We start from the raw sequence: 21324 nt of genomic DNA on the forward strand, positions 1-21324 counted from the left end.
CCAGTGGAAAGTCATAACTACTGTGGACTTAAGGTCCTTGAGAAACTCCCTCCATGTTTTGCTTCTCTTTCCTAATGGATAAAACCCAGATGAGGCTTCTACCATGCAGGTAACGATTAACAGCCTAGCAGATGGCTGATAAGTAGGAGGTACCAAATCTGGGTCCCTGAAAGACACCATGAGATAGAACCTTTGACTAACCCAGCAGCTCATTCTGGTGGTGATGTGGGAAAGAAACAAACTTCTCTGTTCAAACTTGTACTGTCAAGTCTCAGTTTAGCTCTTACCTCTGACTACTTCATCTACTACTCCGATAAACACAGAAGCCTCAAAAGAGAAACCTGATTTCCAAAGAAATCCTCTTTTGCTAGAACACTGAATGACTGATGGAAGAGACAGCTTCCTGAGAATTCTCAGGGGTGCAAGGCAGAGTCCAACTCTAACAAAAGGGAAAAGAACAGCTCCCGGTCTATAGAACAGGAAGTCCAGGCAGATTGGCAGGAAAATATTTGCTTTCTACAAGAAATAGTGAGTGCAAATATTCAAACAGGTGCAATTAAATACATATCTATTAAGGTAAACAGTTTAAAAGAGAAAATTGACTTGATATAGTAAAGAGAAATTAAGTAATTCAAAATTCAAGGGTTCTTTCATGCCTGGGTGGGTAACCTTGATTAATTAACTAACTGTGGCTGTTATCTCATTTGTAAAAATGAGAGATTTGGATGGAATGGAATTTTGAAAAGGGTAGGACTTTGTTGAGCTTGGAATATGTGCTAGCTAATAAATGGCTATCCAAAGAATACATGCTCTAAGTCATAATATTCTTTGGTAAACTTGAATTTTTGTATGCATTTTTAAGTGGATATCTACATTAAAACTCTGCATACATATTTTTGATAATCATATTTCTATATTAAAGAATCATAAATTTCAGTTACATGGAGAATACCAGTAAAAAAATGTTATATTGAAATTGCGTGCTAATATCAGTTACAACAACCTTTTTGAAAACCCCTAAACTTAGACCACCCCAGGAGCCCAAACTTTCACAAAAATTTTTAAAAATATTATTTTCATTTGAGACTTTCCATTAATCTGGGGTGGTGTCCTGATTCTTTCCAAATAATCTTGACCCAGAGTCTTCCAAAGTAGAGGTGAGATGGTTGACTTATTGAACCAACAGAACCCATTCAGTTACCTATATGGCACTGATTTATGTATATAATTAAACTGTTGATGGTTTCATATAACTTTAAGTGTGGATTTAACATAAAGTAGCCTTCACTGTAACTTTAAAAAGTCAACTCAACTTCCTTTAGCAGAACTGACACAGATTAAGTATCGTGATCACATATTGTAGAGAAAGCCTTAATGAAGAGCTCCAAATATAGGTATGTGGACAAACCACCAAATTAAATAGTCTTCCCTCCAATAACATCCCACTACAAGATTTATGCACTACTGCATACCTATAAAAAATAGTTTTAAAAACCCTATAGCAACTTGAGAGACACCAGAGTGAATGTTAAAAACTGAACTTGTACCACCTTTAAAGTTAGCTGAATTCACTGAGAAGAACTGAGAGGTAAGAGCTACTCCTAGGGTGATGTCAATGCTAATTCAAATTTTAAAATAAAATGTCAAAAGAAACCAAAAATCATTTGGAAAGGATGAATCATAAAGTAATATTTGCATTAATTGTAAAAGCAGGTTTTACTTCTAAAATGTTGAAATACCAACTAAGCTTTTAGAACTGAAGGATTTGAAAAAACCAGGGAAAGCCCCTTCAGTCCCCCCAGTCCCCAGACCTTCCCCTCGCTTTCCTTTTGCTCACTTCTGTGCTTTTGAGGAAGGACCCTGAAACAGAAAAGCAGATACTGAGTCGTCTGGGGAGAAGATGGGTCTAATCTCTGCATCTCTCCCCCCCCACAACAGTGAGGTTTTTTAGGAAGATTTTCATACATGAAAAGAGAAACAGAAAATGTAACTAGCTAGCAACAAAGAAAATATCCAGTGAACTGTTATTTTTCTATAGGAAAAGCAAAAGGTTACAACTACCCTAGTTCTGAATATGTGATGAGTTCAATGAAATACCCAATGGGTTACTTTCTACACATCTGTGACGCCCACCCCAACACCTCAGGGGCTTCTCTCTGAAGAAAACTAGACTGAGTGCATTAACTTAAATTTTTTCAAATTCATTAAAATTATTTCATGACTTACTATGGCTCATAATTTTCAGTTTGAAAAACAGAATTTTAGGTGCCATCCAGAAGATACAGTGGGAATTAGATGAAGTATCTCTTTATTCAAGAGTATATTCAGCCACAACACACACCATTTATGTTCAATTTTAGTATGTCATCTTGCATAGCAATAAGGATGAAACTCATAAGAAATAAAGCTGACTTTTCACCATTTCTGTAAGGTAATAAATATATAAAGAAAAAGAAATCTGCTGAAGCCTCTTTTTACATAGGAATTTGTTAGAAAAAGCATGATATAAGGTAATGCACATGCACACTGCATATAATGTAAAACATTCAAGTAACAATAACTTTTCTTTCTGTAATTTCAATTTCAGGAATTATCTGAGCAAGTACACAAAATAAAAAGTAAGTATAAGGATAGTCACTGCAGCAAATAAACTAAAAACAATCTAAATGTCCTTTGGTAACAAGTTGTTTAACAGTTGCCTAACTGTTAATGAATAAGTTAAATATTATGCAACTGTTAAAAACAATAATACAGATATATAAAATGACATGAAAACATTCATTTAGTTATATATTGCTATATTTTAATTTTCTAACTCAATTATATAATTGGAAATATATCCTTAACAGGAAAAATAACACAATAAAATTAATAAACTTGTCCTGAATTTAAAGTTTAACTTTGACATCTTTTTTTTTCCAAAATTAAAGAATTCAGTTTATCAGTTTAACTTTGACATCTTAATGATGACATATAGTGAATAAAACATCAAGTATGAATGAGCCCAAAATTTCTAAGTACTCCTGGAATTCTTTCATAAGAAATACAATAGAAAAAAATTTAACTTTAAAATGTCTGTTCATTTACATCTTGCTGATACTATATGGTGCTAGAAATGATGAAAGATAAGTTGACAGTAGACTTGTTTTTTTCAGAAGAGATGATTTCCAAAAATTTTAGAAAAGAATAATTATTTGTATGCTACCATACTGAGATATGTATAGACACAGTTTTCATTTTTTCTACTCCTCTCTGCATTTTTATACTGGTATTGTTTCATTTGGGTATAATGTGACCAACTAAAATGTGGAATATCTACCTAGTGAATACAAATACATCATGCTCAGCACTGGTAAAGATAAGGTCCCTGTTGAGGATGGAATGTCAACCTAACAGGGATGGCAGACACACAGAAAATATTCAGCTGGTTAATTCATGCAAAGCCTATTAGCACAGTGAATGATTTCCTAGCAAATGTTAGCCATTTTAGTAGAAGAGCATAATAATCTGTTCATAAATTATTAAAATAGCAATACAGACAGCAGAGTTTTAAGTATTCTGAGAAGAATCAAGTATTTTATTTCTTTTCCATCTACATTTACAGGTACACTGCCATATTATTTCTCTAAAGTGATTATGTGTCACTGCTGAATAAAATGTTTGCATTTTGTCCCCAGGGGACATCTGGCAACCAGGAGTCATTTTGTGCTGTTGTGGGCGGTCCTAGTTGATTTTAGTGTACAGAGGCTAGAGACACCACTAAACCTATAATGCACAGGACAGCCTCTCACATTAAACGATTTCCCAGCTCCAACTGTTAATAATGCTGAGAAGAAACCCTGATGAATGCTATGGCACCAGGACAGTACTTCAGTTCACACAGAGTAAAAACTAAACTTTACTGACTACCTCCCATGAGAAAGGAACTGTAGACAGTGCTTCACATGTTTCACTTACTTCTCACATTAATCCTGAGGAGTACTGATTGCCCCGGCTGAGAAACTGAAAATTAGAGAGACTAAATCATTTGCTCAGGCCGACAGAGTAATGCTGGCTAATCTGTCTACTACCACTTTTATTGGAGGTAGATGTGATTTTCTTCTTGACTTCATTATTTTAATACAGATCTTTGCTCCAGGTCTCCCAAGTGTTCTACTTGGAGCTGGTCTACTTGCAATGGTAGCTGCTATAGCTGGAAACTTACAAATAGAAACTCACAGGACCATTCACCTGTGCTTGTGGAGCAAGTGGCTGCTGACTCCCATGATAATAGCCAACATCCATTCAAGTTGTTTTTTCAGGGAAGGTCCTCAGGAGAAGAGTGTAAGGAACTGGTTTAAACCAGCCCCCAAACAATCAACCCCTCTTCTAGATGTCCTGGAAAGAACTTGCTCTTTACAATCTCACTATAATGCTACATTTGCCCCAGAAGCTCCCAATTCACCATTTTTGAACATATGAAGAAGCAGGATCTCAAAATGCGCTTTCATAGAAATGTGTGCTCTTTGACATACAGACAAGTCTCCCCAATTAGATTCCCTTGCCTCCTTTTTGGGGGAGATACCACTTTGGGAGTCACCCCATGCTCTCCTTACTTGCTGCAAACCTTCTTTCACTCTCTGATTTCCTGGTTGTGCTCATTGGCTCTGCACCCAGAAAACAGCAAAGCCTTAGTTAACACATTATTTGATTCAAGTAGCATAGCCTGAAAAGCAGAATAAGACTCTGACAATGTATGAAATTCAAATGAGTTATTTACAAGAAATCAAATGTGAAAATAAAAACACCAAATAATATCAGTTCAAGTGATATTTTAAACATATATGCACATATGAAAACACGTGTAAACATACATTATATATATATATATATATATATATATATATATATATATAGAGAGAGAGAGAGAGAGAGAGAGAGAGAGAGATAGATAGATAGAGATAGAGATAGATATGTGTGTGGGGGGGGATGATATCTATATCTATGTATCTCCATTCATTGGTAAATTTCAAAGGAGAATAAAGAGATTCTCTCTGAAACATGTCTGTAGGAAAAACATACTCACTGACCATATTATAAAAATACATACAAATTTAAAGCTAAATTTGAGCTGTGCCAGTATTGGCAGCCAAGAGGGGAAAGCCGGTGGCTGTTGTGGCACATGCTGTGCACTGTGTGACAGGTTTATTTGAAATGTTACCTGGATGTTTTCCTTCCTTCATTAGTTTACTCATTCATTAAAAAACAGTTATGCCTACTGTGTCCGTTTCCAAAGACATGATGCTACACAATAAGAATAACATACTTCCTGTACTCACAGAACTTACAGTTGTGGTAGAATGAAATAATGGTCACATTTTTTTTTTTTTACACTCACCCAACAGAAGGAAAAATATCTATGTCTCCATGACTTGAATCTTGGCAGTTCTGTAACTAGCTCTGACCAAGAGAATGAAGGAAAAGTGTGGGTACTGCACACTGGTTTCAAAAAGCCTTGCAGTGATCACATTCTTTCTCTCTTGGAACACTGCTGCTGTGTGAACCAGCCTGGGCTAGCCCACTGGAGGATGAGAGACCATATGGAGCAGAAAGGGGCAAGGCTGGCTGAGGCTCCCCTCAACTAAGCAGCACAGGCTGAGCAGGCGAAAACTTCAGAGATCAGCCAGGCAAGTCCAGACAGATGATTATACAGCCCACAGACTTGGAAGAAATAACGAATGCTGGTGTTTCACTTTGCTTTGGGGTGATTTCTTATGCAGCAGAAGTTAACTAATGTAACAGTTTAGTAAGTAGGAAGATGAACAGGTTTAAAAAAAAAAGTGCAACCTAGTAAGTGTTAAGGGAAACGGAGAGTATGTGGGGCATGAGTTAGTTATCTTGGTAATACAATTCAGTAATTACACTCCTGCACTGACTGGCTTTTATTCTTATTGTCTTATTCAATTCCCAAATGAACAGAAGAAACAAGTACAGTTTGTCAAAAATACTTTGCTGTGAGAAAAAAATTAGAACTGTTAAAATTTTCAAAGTGCAAATACTATTAAGTCACTTTTAGCATTAAGTAATGATGACATTATAAAATAAGTGATGGTGTTTTAAATTCCCTCCGCTTTCTAATCTCTAAAGCCAATTTATCATTTCTTTTTTCTTTTTTTAAAATATATTTATTTTTTAGTTGTAGATGGGCACAATACCTTTATTTATTTATTTTATGTGGTGCTGAGGATTGAACCCAGGGCCTCGCACATGCTAGGCAAGCGCTCTACCACTGAGCCACAATGCCAGCCCCCAATTTATCATTTCTGATGCAGTAAACCCTATTCTTGACTCCCCAATTTCTGCCAATATGTCATTCTCAAACATCCAGTCAATAACCAATTTCTGCTGATTCTTTTTCTTCAAGTTGTGTCTTGACCTTCCTTTCCTGTCCATTTCCACTGGCACACCCTAGGTGAGACCTTTATTGCCTCACCCTGAATCACAATAACAGCTTCCCTACTGTTCTTCCTCACCATAGTCTTTCTTACAAATCGTTCATATTTTTGCTATATTACTTAAAAGATTAAGTCCAAGGACCACAATCACACAATCATCATATTATGTTAAATGATATTATAGTATAAGCATATTATAGCATCACTTATTACCATGTTCCAACCAAAACTATTACTTCAGGCAGACTGGTTATTCAAAAACGTCTTGCTCATTTCCATCTCTTGTGTTTGTTTAGTGTGCCCCACATCCTGAAATGCCATCTTTCCTATCTAAGTATTACCCACTCTTCAAGGCTCTACTTAAATCCAACCTTAACCATTAAACCTTGTACTTTTCCTTATAATTTATAGCCCTGTAATCCACATTAGGTCTAGAACACTCACAGTCCTGGTGATTCTACACTTTACAGCACATGTTCTACTGCAACTTAATTTTTCCTATATATTTAAAATCTTCTCAAGGGAGTATAAGTGCCTAAAATATATAAATGGGAGTTTTGCTCTTCTGTACTTCCCAACCAGTGGACATAAGTATTTTTGATTAATATAGTATTAACTGTAAGAAGCATTGAAATATCAAATTTGTGAAAATATTGACTCCTGGTTTTGATCATGACAGATTAACAGTTATCTGAACTTGTTCCTTTACCATGTTCAACTGCAAAACTACACAAAATACTTAATGCAATAGGTTAAGACACTGAACAACAGATATCATAGTGCTATATATCATAGGCTATCAGCTCCAAGTCCAACCTTACTTTTTGAACCATGGTCACTTTCTTAACCATTATACATGGAGTAGAGCCCAAACAGAGAGCAGCAATGTCACAGAAAAGGTTTACAACAGGAATAAGAGCCTCAGAAATCTGCATAGAGGTCACCTCTAGTCGTTAGCCAAATATTAAGCTATGCTAATGCAAGACAAGACCCTGAAAAGCCAACTAAAAAGCAAATATTCAGGATATAAGAGTTGAATTCAAGAGGTTACAGGGTGCGGAGAGACAATGAAATTGCCACATCCCAGGGTGCAGAGACACTGCTGAACATTCTAAGCATTCAGTTGTGACAGCTCAAAAACCATGCAATGAGAGTTAGGAACACACCCTAAAATTACAGCTATTCTAAATCCATCTTATAAAACCAGTTGATTAACCAGTAAACTTATTGCCTATTACTACAAACTCAACACTGCATAATGGAAGACAAAAACACAAGCTTTCCACAGTGTAATATGTAAAGGCACAATTAACAATTATAAAGCCTGCAAAGAAACAGAAACATATGACCCAGAAGAAAAAATACAAAACAAGTAGTGAGATTAGCAATGAATGATTTCAAAATAGTTAACAACAATATATTCAACAGTGTAAAGGCAAAAATGGACATAATGAATGAACAGATACAGAATTTTAGCAGTAATAAGCAAACTTTTTTTTTAAAGAACTAAATGGAAATTCTAGAACTGAAATGAAATTTCAGCGAATGGATTTTTCAAGAACTTTGATAACATAGAAGAAAGAATTAATAAACTACATCAATAAAAACTCTCCAACTTGAAACATGGAGAGCACGCAGAAAGAAATGAAGACTTGCTTGAGTGGTCTGGGTCAAAATATCAAATAGTTTACATATTTGTAATTTAGAATCCCAGGAGGGAGAAAAAGATAGGGCAAATATTTGTACAAATAATGATTGAGAATTTTCCAAAGCTTAATTTTTAAAAATTGGCCTATTATCTAAGAATCTCAAAGATTCTCATGTTGGAGAAAGATAAATAAAACTATGCTTAAGCATATTATAGCCAAACTGTTGAAAACTAATGCTAAAGAAAAAAAATCTCCAAAGTATCAAGAGATAAGAAAGGGCAGCCTAGGACCAGGCACAGTGACATATGACTGTGATTCCAGCTACATGGGAGCACAGGACCAGCATTAGGTGTCTGCTGAGAGATGCATCCTCCAAAGGGAAGAACGCTGTGCTTCACATAATGGAGAGTGGAGGAGCAAGAGGAAATGCACTCCTTCCTCATGAGGAACCCTCATGACCTCAACACCTCTTAAAGGCTCTACCTCTCATTACTATCACATTGGTCATTAAGTTTCAACATGCGAATTTGGAAGGGCATACATTTTTAAACCATATTAGTAAGAACACTATAAGATTTAGGAACAACACCATGAATCAAATGAACCTAAGTCCATGGACAGAACACCACAACCTTTGCAGAATACGCACTCTCTTTGAGAGCACATGGAATATTCCCAAAGACAGACCACAAACTGGGCTATAAAACAAGTCTCCATAAATTTCAGGTAAAGCATACACAGTATGGGCTATGGTTTGGCTAAGGGCCTTCCAAAGGTTCATATGTTAAAGGCTTTGTCCCCAAGGGTGGTAGCATTGGAAGGTGGTGAAACTTTTAGGAGGTAGGGCCTATTGGAAAGTCCTTAATGTCACTTTAAGGAGATCGTGGGACCCTGGCCCATTCTTTCTTCTCTTTTGCTGCTTGGTTGATGGGTAAGTGGTTTTCACAGCCACATGCTCCTACCCTGAGTACTGTCTTGTTAGAGACCCCAAATAATAGGCCCACCTGATTGGGAACTGGAGCCTCCAAAATCATGAATTAAAATAAATCTTTGCTTCTTATAAGTAAATTACCTCAAGTATTTCACTACACTGACAGCTGACTAATACAGTATATTACCTAAACATAATTAAATCAAATCAGAAACTAATAACAGTAAGATACCAATAAAATCCCCAAATATATATGTAATGAAGTCAAAGGAGAAAATGTGCCTCTTAGAATCAATTAAACATAATAAATATAACCTCATTTGCCCTGTCTGAAAAAAACAACAAAAACATTTAAATTCTTGCCCTATCATGTTCACTATAACCAAGGGGGACAGGGATTTTCTGAGTGAAGTGATTAGAATGCATTCCAAGTGTTCCATAAGAAACAAATCTTTGCCTATGGTTGTGTTCTTAATCACAGCTAACATTCATAGGATCAAAAACATGTTTTGGACACATTTTAATTACTGTGTCATTTATATCAAATGGCAGATTCCATTCTAAGTGAAATTCATTTTTATTAATGTTATAGTAGGACAACCTGCTGAGAATAAATTGTACAGCTGTAGAAGCTCTATGGATTATAATAAATTGGGTAAAAACCTGTGTTATCACTTAAGTAACTCTTGATACAATCCTGCTTTCCATTTCCTCTAAAAAACCAATTCAATGCATCTACTTATGATTTGAAGTCTTTCGTTCAGGTGTCACTAAAAAAAGGTTTGATATACTGGACTTTGTTCTGACCTTTTGCTTCTGCATTTCTAATGTTACAGGTTTTCTCCTTCCCTAAATTTAATTTTGATGTCCGGCCTTTGCCTTGAGTACCATTTTTAAGTATTTATATTATCAGATTAAGGTAGAAGCAGACCTCATGGATTATGCGTTAAGAGACTAGAATTCTTTTGTTCAACTATAAAGAAACAAATCCTATTCTCTTGACTCTGAATATGATTTATTTTGTATTTTCATCTTATTAACCCTCAAAAACCTACAAAAATATATCCTTTGTTTTTTAACAGTGCTAGAGATGGAACCCAGAGCCTCACACAAGCTAGACCATGCTCTACCACACAGCCATATTCCTCAACCCCTTGTCCTTTGTTTTAAAAGAAAATGATTCATCATGTGAACCAGCAATGTTTGGTTCTATGTCTATGGCTACCATGGGCCTGGATCCAGGGAGAAAAGGCTCCCTTGAGGGAACAATCACAGCCACTTTGCTCCTATCCTGAGTACTGAGTACAGCAAAGACCTTCCAATTACACATATAAAAATTTAATGATTTGCATGCATCAAAATCAGGCCTTATGCAGGGAGCTCTCAGTCCTTAGATCCAGTTATGAGGCCCTTTCCACACCGACCACGAACTGATGTAGAGAAACCCTTTAGGAAGAGATGAACTACACTGTCATACATCTGAGAGTCAGATGTGCATCCTTATTTCTTCCAAGTCTCTTTGTCAGTGACCCTGACAACTTAGCAATAAAGATAATTTTAGTCTTAAATCTATAAATGATAAATTAATGTGAAATGTGATTTGTTCTATATACATTTTTTTTTTTTTTACTAATGTCTTAGGCAAAAACAAAAACAACAACAAAAAAAAACAACATTCTGTTTGATGAGGAATATCTGAACTGATTGTAGGGTCTTTATCCATAGCAGAATTCTTATTTGTGTGAAGCTCATTATTGGCAGTTCAGAGTTATTAATTCATTCAGTGAACTCTTGATAGTCTTATGAGTCATGGAAGTAATGTACACGTAATCCAAGAGTCATTCATGGAACCTTTCAGATGAGCGGAGGGTGCGGTCCTGACTAAGAAGGGGCAGTAGGGGGCTTTTGAGGTGTGGCGATGTTCTACTTCTTGACCACCACCTAGGTTAAGCGTCTCAGAGTGAGACAACCCATTAAAGGTGCACCATTGCGATCTGTGCACTTTTCAGTTAGGTGATTCCTCAACTTCAAAAAATGATTACGACAAAAGAAAAATTTAAAAACAAGAAGCATTACATGACCTAAGCTCCCTGATGGTCTAAATTTCTGTCCTGTTCAACACTGTGTTCCCAGTACTCAGAACAGTGCCTGACACATAAAAATACACTCAAATGAATTACTGCTGAAAAACTAAAATCCTACTTATGTTAATTTCGTAATTTAATCATTTTACACACACACACAGATGCATAAAATATCCTCTTGTACAATAAATATATGTAATTTTTATTTTTCAACTGTACTGTGATAAAGCTGGAGAAAATAGTAAAAAAATTTCTACTACATAAGGATGGGAACACATAAATAATCAAAGGTTCCCTTACTCTACACCTCTTCATACTGCCAATCTGGCTTTTCAGAGATACTAGCTTTTTAACACTCATAATTTTCTGTGTTTGGTTTATCTGATGGATCTATTCACATATCCAATAATTTTATATCTTTTCTCTTGACTTATCAATTGTAGACATTCCTTCTATGACAGATGAGGAGTCAGCTCAGACCACTATCACTTTCCCTTTTTCCTCCTCCAAATAAAGTTATAATTAATGAGACCTAGCATTGATCTGGAGTTGAATATTTAATTTTATATTCAATTTCAGTCTTAAGTTTGCCATGACTTTCTTTAGAGAAATATAAATAAGAGAATAGTTAATAATAAAATATCTGGATGTCAGGAAAAAACTAGATTGGGACCAAAGATTATAATTATTATCCACAAAACAGACCATTGATCATATCTTTATATTGATAATGAAGAATGGACTTTGCAACTACTCATTAATTTTTCTTAAGTCAATCTATCTCAATACAGCAAGAAAATTTGAAGTCTTCCAACTAATGCAATTACATCAAAGAAACAAATTATTTTAGAGGTAGATGCCCATTTAATCTAACCCTCTCATTTTTTTTTTTCCACAGAGAAGTTAACCACTCGCCCAGAGCCACAGAGCTTAATCAGTGGCATCGTTTCCCAATATTTTATTCAGTTACTGAATAAGTAAATAAGATAAAATGTAAATAAGATAAACCCTGCCCTGAAGATGTTTCATTTTTTGGAACAAATAACAGACTGGGACAGTGCAATTCCTGATGCTGAGATGAGGGAGAGTGAGAAAGGAGGATGGCAGAGGTGGTGATGCTTGACTAGACCTGAAGGTTGCAGTCAGCAGGAGGGCTGGGGAGGGGAGTTCTCACTCAGGGAGGGCATAAGCAAAAGCATCCAAAGTGAAGAAGAGAAGGAGGATAAGGACATGACAGCTGATAGAGAGGACTTGGGGATAGGTGAGGAGTAGGGGCGGGAGGTGAGGTATGCAGGAATCCACTTGTAAGGACAACTGAGATTCACTTCAGAAATTAAAGACAATGACCTGGTCAGATTTGTACTCTAGAAAGTTCACCCTTACACAGGAAAGAAAGATGCACCAGGAAGCAGGAGACGATGCATCAGGAGACATGGCAGAAATAGGAAGAGAGGGATGCTGGAGTTGAGAAGGCTGACTTGATAGGACTTGACAGACTGGAGGAGTGTATAAAGAAGGGCTCTGAGACTGCTAGCTTGGGAAACCCACTGCAGGGCCCACAGTGGGCTACCAACTGCATTCCCTAATGTGCTGGGGTAACAATGCTGGCGATAAATTTAATATTGCATGTTGATGAGGACATCCTCATGAACATACCTGAGTGCCTTAGCAATCAGATCCTTTTCTAGACTTGCCTGGAATGGCTGGACTTCTCCAGTTTAACAGATATTTAGTAAATACAGAACAATCACCTAAAAAACCCTCACCTTTCTGTCTCAACAAGGAATTAGACTACTTCTCCAAACAACTTGGACTAACTACTCCTATTGGTTATTACAGTAGACTTTCTAAAAGAAACAGAATACTTTCCTCACCCATCATAAAAAAGAACCATAATTGCAGGGTAAATGACTGATAATGTAATGTTCTAAAATAATCAGGAAATATTTAAAAGGTTCTGCGTGCTTGTTAAATTTAGTTAAATGTCTTAAATGGGAAATTAGGTAAACTCATGGAGAGAAACCATAAAAACATGTCAAATGAATGGTATAATATGGCACGAGAGCAAGGAAATACATTTAACTGTGGCCAGATACCATGTTTTTGAAATTAATTTCCCAGGTGAACTGATGTTTACTCAATCATAAGAGACTTCTAACATGCTCTTGGAGTACAGGGAGAGTGTCCATGGTTTTCAATTTATCTAAAATAGGATATTATGCCATGGAATGCCTGCAAAATGGTAATATTGATGGGCAACCTCTCTGTTCTTTTCACTCTAACCTCTTCCTTTAACCATGCAATATGTAAATGATCCTTTTCTCCGGAATTCTGATTTATTTATTTATTATTTATTTTGGTACTGGAGTTTGAGCCCAAGGGCTCTTTAACATCAAGCCACATCCTGACCCTTCTTATTTTTTGAGAAAGGGTCTCCAGAAATTGCTTAGGGCCTTGCTAAACTGCTGATGCTGGTTTTGAATCTGCAATTCTCCTGCCTCAGCTTCTCAGGTCACTGGGATTACAGGTGTGCACCACCACACCCACCTTCTGATTCATTTTCTAGATTATTTTCTCTTCACATTCAAGACTTAATTTTGTATATGCTCTCCTCTTAATCCTTTATCTATTTTTTTATTATCCTTTGTTTTGACCAAATCCATCAAGTCTCTTGGTTTAATAACACACACACACACACACACCTAAGCAGACATATTACTTATATATCTTAATGTATATTAGTAGCCTAAGAAATGCATGAATTAAATGAATAGGGTACAAAACTGCTATATTTTTGTTTCATTTTAATCTGTCTCCTCCCAGGCTTTCTGGTTGGTTTGAAATTAGCAATTTGTGCTCAGTTAAAAAAAAAAAAAAAAAAAAAAACTTTTCCAATTCCTAGATTTTAATTCAGTTTTCAGTTTTGACTTTATGTAAATTGACGGTTTTATATAATCCCTTAAAGTATCTTCCTGAATATCTAATAAAGCAAAATTAAATTTGAGTTACTTTTATTCTTAACTTTCTTCATGTTTCTTCCTTTCCACTTCAAATTTCTTCCAATTCTTCCAACCTTATACATCATCTTGATTTTAATTTTCTAAGTCATAAAAGTGCTTGTCTTACATGCACAGCATTACACTACAACTGTAAATTGTAAAGGATTCTTCTCCTTTACCCTCAATACCATGCAAGGGATTAGACTACCTCTCCAAACAACTTGGACTAACTACTCCTATTTAGTTATTATAGTAGACTTTCTAAAAGAAACAGAATACATAACTCATTTAAAAAAAAAAAGACAATGGACCTTATAAATCAAGTCTTAATGGCCAAACACCAATTTTGCAGGATTAACTCTACAAAATAAACCTATCCCTAAGAATTAATAGACAAAGAAGTTCTTCAAATAGCAATAAAACGTGTTAGGATTTATGTTAAGACATCCAAAATTAGTCATTTTTTCATTCCTAAAATTCTCATCTTGGAGGGCATGTTTTCTAAGATAATTAAGTAATTTATTTTCACTATTTTAATTATTTGCAGGCTTGGGAAGAGAACCAGTAAATATACAGACTGATTAGGGAGTCTGCCATCACTTTAATTTTTCTTCTTTGCATGCTTGATATATGTTAGAATCAATATTTGGGGAAAATGAGGGATGAGTATGCTCTGACACTGAAATACGGTTTGCTAGTTCAAACCACATGACACTAATAAAAATAATACTTTTTTAAATGGCTGCTATTTTAACAAATAAAATGCATCAAAACAATAAAAAGTTATTTTTAATGTTCCAATATTTTCTCTAGAAATGTACTTAATTTATGCAGGTCTTGTTCTTTCTTTAGTTCAAGTTAGCAAAGAGTAAATCTATCCTAGAAACTTCAGTGAGCCTCATTTATCAAAATATTCCCATCAAAAAAAAGCTCAATGGCTTTATTAAGTCTACCATGAAATGTATGAATTGTCCATACACTTTTGAATAGCACTGTAAAGATTATGACAGAGTTATAGATTTGTTTGCTTTGTTTATGCCCAGAAGCTGAATTGATCATGTAATGGAACATAGAAAAATTTATCATTCTCTGATAGCCATCCCATGGGGAAGTAGAAGCAAGTGCTTGGATTATTTTATTACTCTAAGTAACAAACAATACAGCTATTCAAGTTCAGAGTATTTTTCAGTAATGACAGGTTAACAATGTACTTGTTATATATGTAGACATTTAATTTGTTGGCAACAAAAAAGATTTAATATACACATATGTATACACTGATTTTTATAACTAATTTTAAAAACTTGAATGTGTTTGTGAGGGATGCAAAGAGAGGTCAGGGTCAGAACAAGAATTAGGTGGGCAGGAAAGCTCAGTGAGCAGTGTTCAATGGCTCTGTCTTCCTCAAAGATTGTCTTAGGGCTCTCCCAGGGCACAACACAAGGATGGGAGTGTTGTCATTTTGTTCTTTTTTAGTCTGAATGGTATATTTCGTTTACAAATTGTGTCCACAAAGATTAAATGGTCAGATACAGGGTTTCAAGGTCAATTTTTTGAAAAAATTTCAACTGAGAAGTAATGTACAAACCTCACCATAAAGAGGCCAGGATTTTATAGTGTTGCAAAACCATTAAGCTATGAAAGTGGAAAGTACTGTAAACCCTGCTAACTGCCCATTTGTTTCTAAGGTTTCCCATCTAGAAATTCCAAAAGTCGCAGATTTATGGATGGCAAATATTTAATTCTGGAGGTCATAACACATTTTGTTTGTATTTTTTGGTCGATGAATTTACCTAAGTGTTAATAATCCTTAGATTAGAAAGCAGTATTTACAGCATTGTTTCCTTTTTTGGAGATGCTCATATTGAAACTGCATTTTCAGTGGAGTTTAGAGAAATTCTAACTTTGCCAAAAAGTAACATTTTTTTCTCTTGTACATGCACCATTTATCATTTCAATTACTTTACTGCCTTGCTTGACAAGTGCCTCTAAAACTTTGAAACTACAAAACCCTTTCCAGTTCATAAACTTCTATTTCAAAATGAAATGCTTCCTTTGGGAAGATACTGGGTACTTTTAAATAATTTACTTGTCCTACTAATCTTCAAGTACACTTTAGATAATACAATATCTAGGAGGCAATAAGTATGTTTTGGCTTCTTTCTTACCAGAAGGCAAGACAACTGTAATTTTTTTCCATACACAAAAGGATGCCCATTTAAAAAAGTGAAATAAAAACAACTTAAATTCATGCATTCATTCAACAGTTATTGCTCACTATGCGCCAACAAGCACAATGCTAAGTATTTCTTTTCAATCTAAATTAGATATTGCTTCTTTTTAGCTAGAACTATAGAATTTGATTTTTCAAATAGCTCTTTGTTTTTCTTTTTAAAATAATTTAGGTTCTTCAAAAGAATAAGTCATCTAAAATATTTACATTCTTCTTTAAAGTTTAATACTTTTTCACAGTTTCAAGAAATAGCATCTACAGATAGTTTAAAACTGCTGATATGTGTTGACAGCATGGATCAGAATAAGACCCTAATGATAAGGTTTTTGGTCTAAAGGTGAAAGAGAAATGAAAAATAATAAGCCAATTTATAATGGATAATTAAAACACAAATATCATTATTTCAATTTCAAAAACAGGCAATGAATTAAGGCAGATGAAACTTGTATTACTGATAAATCTGCACTTATTACTATACAAGACATAAGGACTAAAAAATAATGGATTTCTTTTTAAATTTTAAAATACAAGAGTTATGATTAATTCTCTAAATTAAACTAATATTTTCATCCATATTCTCTACTCTGATGGTTTCTACAATCTTTAACAAATTACATCTTATATTCTTTTTGCGTAAAACTATTAGGCTTTAAATTCTTTGTGGTAAAACAATACAATTTTGTTTCACAATTTATTTTCTAAGCAATTGGTTGATCTTCAAGGCCAGATCTACCTAAAATATAGTTTATTAATTCGCACCAGGGACACCCTCTAAAACAGCAGAGACCAAAGATATGAAGCAATTTCATCCTTATGAACATATTACTACTTTCTCCTTTTTCTCTCTTTATTTAAAAGTAAGGCATTGTACACTCATTTAAGAAACAGTACAAAGACATGTTTATGTTGCCTTAACTATTAAGTCTGTGGAAATATCACTCTTACACACACACACACCCAAACATACACACATACACATGCATATTCAAGGACCAAACTCATTTGCAGGACTGTGCTACAACATCCAAACATTCCTGAGGCTGAATAAGAGCCTCTAGTTGTTTAAAACCTCAAATCTCCTAATATAAATGCTCCTAATGATTTACCTGCTTACCTCTATAGAAACGCCACAATTAAGCTGAGCACTTACAAGAGATGCACAGCACAAATCATAATTAATTCCCAGAAAACAGGATAAATTGTTCCAAGTGGTTTACTGGTTACCAAAAGACATTTGTCAGTTAACCCTGATCCGGAATAAATGTAAATGCAGTAGCAGACATCTACTTTGAAGTGTCCTCCAGTACTGAAATTCTATTCTTTTTTTCTCCTGCTTCTTCTAACATAACCTTATGTAATTCATAGTATAAACAGAAAGTCAATAAGCCAACCAAACAACACAATCTTCCCACTAAAAACACAACAAATTAGTGAGACATTTTGCAAAGCCATTGATTCATATACATCCATTGCTGCTCCAGGGACTCCTATTCAGTCTGTAAACTAGAAGAGTATAATGTGAGTATTTACTCTATTTGTGACCTATCTGCATCCCAGGTATACTTCCTATTGCAGGCATCTCTAGGCTCAAAACAAAAGATCTACTAATAAATTCTGAAGAGAAAAAAATATAATATTTTGAATACTTTATAAAAAATGCAAATGGCAGAGTTGCAGTACATAGCTGGAGGTAGAACATGTGTTGGGTTTGATCTCCAAACACTGCAAAGCAATAGCAACCATAACAAAAAAATTCTTATAGCAACTCAATATAATTATTTTAACATAGTGTTTAAAAATGTTAACTACTTTTCTTACTTTGCCTGAGTTCAAATTAATTGAAGGTTATGAAGTAACCACTTCCCCTAGAAGCCAGAACTTTCACCTCTGCTGAACAGGGGAATACCTCCCTCATAAATTAGGTAAAAATATGGGCTTGCTGATTGAATGGTAGCCCAAGATCCATGCTGCTGCCAATTCCTTATCTAGACCTCCTACCTACCACAATAAGCAATCCCTGAAAGTCAAGGTAGTAACTTACTTAATTAGTTATTTGGAACTCTAAAAGGGTAGTAAAAACAGCCTGCACAAACTTAGGTTTCTAAAACTGACTTCAATGTGTTTCAAGAAACAATGACAAGAAAAATGTAAAGAATATGATTACTAAATCTAAAATTCTGCCTAGTTCAGACAAATTGAGCTTTAACCAAATGCAACTCAGTCATCAAAGATGATCTTGTTTAAGAGGTACAAGTAAAAAAGGAAGTGCAAAGATCAAAGCAGTATTTACAAAGGAGAATGACCATCTCTGTTATGTATACTCCAGTATTTACTAAGTTTGAAAAACAGGGGCATTTATTCAGCTCAAAGATTGCCAACTGCAGAACATAAGATAAAACTGAAAATTCAAATTAAGGATAACAGGTTGTCAAATTGCCACCAACCTTCAATAGGAAGACACTATTTTGCTTAAAAAGTCTTTCAAACAGTTCAGAAGTGGTTTACCTCTCCCAGCAAATAGTATTTTAGTTCCAGCATTAAATCTATATATGAGTCCTCCTTCATGTTCAGGTTTGTTTAGTAGTCTGCAACCTAGGAAGACATTTTATCTAAACAAGTGAGGGAGAACATTTAGGAATTTGGGGTATATGGATATGGATGAACAGTTTCAACAGATTTCATGTTTCCATTCATTATATATGTTCTTTTTATTTTAGCACTTCAATTAAATGATAAATGTAAAATGCTATAGGAAACAAAGCTCTGTATTTCCTGTCTTTCCAAGTTTATAAGCTCAAAAAAGTACTTTAAGTTTACATAAGTTTTTAAGGCATCAAACATTAAAATAATTCATCTCTAGAAAGCACAAAGTTAAAATCAGAAAAAACAACTTACTTACATTAAAGGCGTTATTTTAATCAAGTTTCCCCTATAAAGTTTTAATAAATATGATTACACAAGAATATTCAGTTGAGGAATTCTGCTAGAAAACTAATTGAGCATCTTGATCCCAAGTTTTAGTATTTACTAAAGATCATCAGTTAGTACAAGAGTCTGTTGATAACACAGCTTTTAAATGTTTTAGTAATATCACAGCCATTACTCAGTTATGAGCTTTATAACAAAAATCTAAGAGATAAATATGGTTATTTCATAAGGAGCAAAGTTAAGCTCTACTTAACAAAGTCCATAAAAATGTCTTAAATCTTGATGATTGAATCCTGTATCATTAAGTCCCATCTAAGGTACAGAATAGACCAATAAACCAGGGCCAACATCTCCATCGGTGTCTATTTTGAAATACCACTCGAAAACCTACTTAGGATATGCTTTGTTTATATCATTATTTTTCAGAGGTCATGCACAATGCAGGGTGCCACTGTCCAAGAGTTTTACATAATCAAGTATCTAAACAGTGCTTTAAGGAGGTAATTTCTTTTCTTTCTCAAATGCCAGACTTTGAAGGTTAAGTATCAAGTCCTTATTTTTTGAAAATCATCATGCAGGTCCTCTAGCAGGTGAACACGTTATGCCGCGTGTGTGCGTGTGCGTGTGTGTGTATGTGTAAGAGGGAGAGAGAAGTAGGGGCTTCTTTTAGAAGTAGGAAAGGAAGGAATAGGATCTCCTGTTCAATTTTGGGGAGCTGGGAAGGGCTTTCCTAGCCAAGAGGACTGACAAGCACTTCTGCTTTCATTTCATGGAACGCCCTTAGGTGAAATCTGGCTCTGCACTGCACCAACCACCTTCCCCTCTCTCCTCCGCACCGCAGCGCACCTCAGCCTTCTCGCCACCCGGCAGCAAGGGCTGGAGGTAGGGATTTAAAAAAAAAAAAAAAAAAAAAAAGTTTGCAAGAGGTGCCCTCCGGCTCTTGTTCCCGCCGGTGGAGACCTAAACAGAAATGCCCGCCCGCGAGGCCGCGGCCCTTCGGCCGACCAACCCCTACGAAGTCCGGATGTGCCTTTTCCCCCTTGTCGCCAAACCCATGTGTCTCTGAACTACTGTCAACCCTGTCCCATGGTCTAGCCCAGAGGTTAGCGCTGGAATGAGGAAGTCCAAGTGCTGCTGGAGGGGGCGCGGGGCGGGTGGGCAGCGGGACTCGGGCCACACGTCCCCAGAGTGGCCCCCACTTGCCCGAGTTTGGCTTACCCTGGTGGCGGGTCCGCGCTCGGCCTCCCTGCGCCTGTGGACTCCCCTTCCGCGGCGGCGCGGGCCAGCGGGTTGGGGAAGGAAGAGCAGCGGCCAGCCGGAGCCTGAAGAGGCCCGGTGCGGGTCGGGTCGGGTCGGGTCTGGAGAACGGGCGCGCGATCTCGCCGGGCCGGGTCGGGCCGGGCCACTCAGCGCCGCGCCATGTCCGCGGCGCGGGCGGAGGGAAGCGCAGGGCGCGCGGTGGCCGGGCGGCGGCGGTGCCGCCTTCCTGGCCGCGGGGTCTCCGGCCTGGGCTGCGCGGGGCTCTCGGAGCCCGGCCGGCGGCGGCGTACAGGCCGAGGGCGGCGGCGGCGGGAGGCCGGACCGACGGGAAGGGCAGGGGAAGCTGTCAGCGCGTCGCCGGGCCGCTCCGGTGGCGAAACCTCCTCTTCCTGCCCCGGCTCGCTGGTGTACTTCTCTCTCTTTCTCTCTCGCTCACTCTCTCACTTCCTGGCTGGAAATTCCCACTGACGTCGAGATAGAAGACAGACAGACGGACACACGCGCGCACGCTGCGGGGGCGGGAGGTGGGGTCGCCGCCGGGGGTGGGGGAAGCCCGCACTTGTGGGGGCGCCTATCGCCCCCAGCCCGGCCTTGTAGCCCAGCTCGCTCCCGCCCCCCGGCCGCTTCGGGGCTGGGCGAGGGCGCTCCCTAGGCGGCCTTGGATGCTGGGGTCCTCCCCAGCGGCTCCGGCTTCCCGGCCTGGCGCTCCCGAAACTCTTAGGGCTGCAGCGGGTGAGGACGCCCCCAGGAAGCGCCTGCGGGGCCGGATTGTGTAGGGAAGCGGGCGATGCGGAGGCGGTGGTTGT

The 21324-nt window shown here is 37.0% G+C and overlaps 1 protein-coding gene across 2 annotated transcripts in view; it reads right to left on the minus strand.

The window, feature by feature from the left end:
* Positions 1 to 20958, minus strand: part of Nfkb1 (nuclear factor kappa B subunit 1) — a 115821-nt gene extending 94863 nt beyond the window's left edge. Inside the window, exon 1 of one of the 2 annotated variants that reach the window (XM_027935367.2) lies at positions 20477 to 20958. The gene's annotated coding sequence lies outside the window, so the exon portion shown is untranslated. The remainder of the gene's footprint in view (positions 1 to 20476) is intronic. The other variant, XM_027935368.2, reaches the window with a different exon arrangement.
* Between the last annotated feature and the right edge of the window lie 366 nt (positions 20959 to 21324).

Source organism: Marmota flaviventris, chromosome 7, assembly GCF_047511675.1.
Source record: "Marmota flaviventris isolate mMarFla1 chromosome 7, mMarFla1.hap1, whole genome shotgun sequence".
Taxonomy (NCBI): domain Eukaryota; kingdom Metazoa; phylum Chordata; class Mammalia; order Rodentia; family Sciuridae; genus Marmota; species Marmota flaviventris.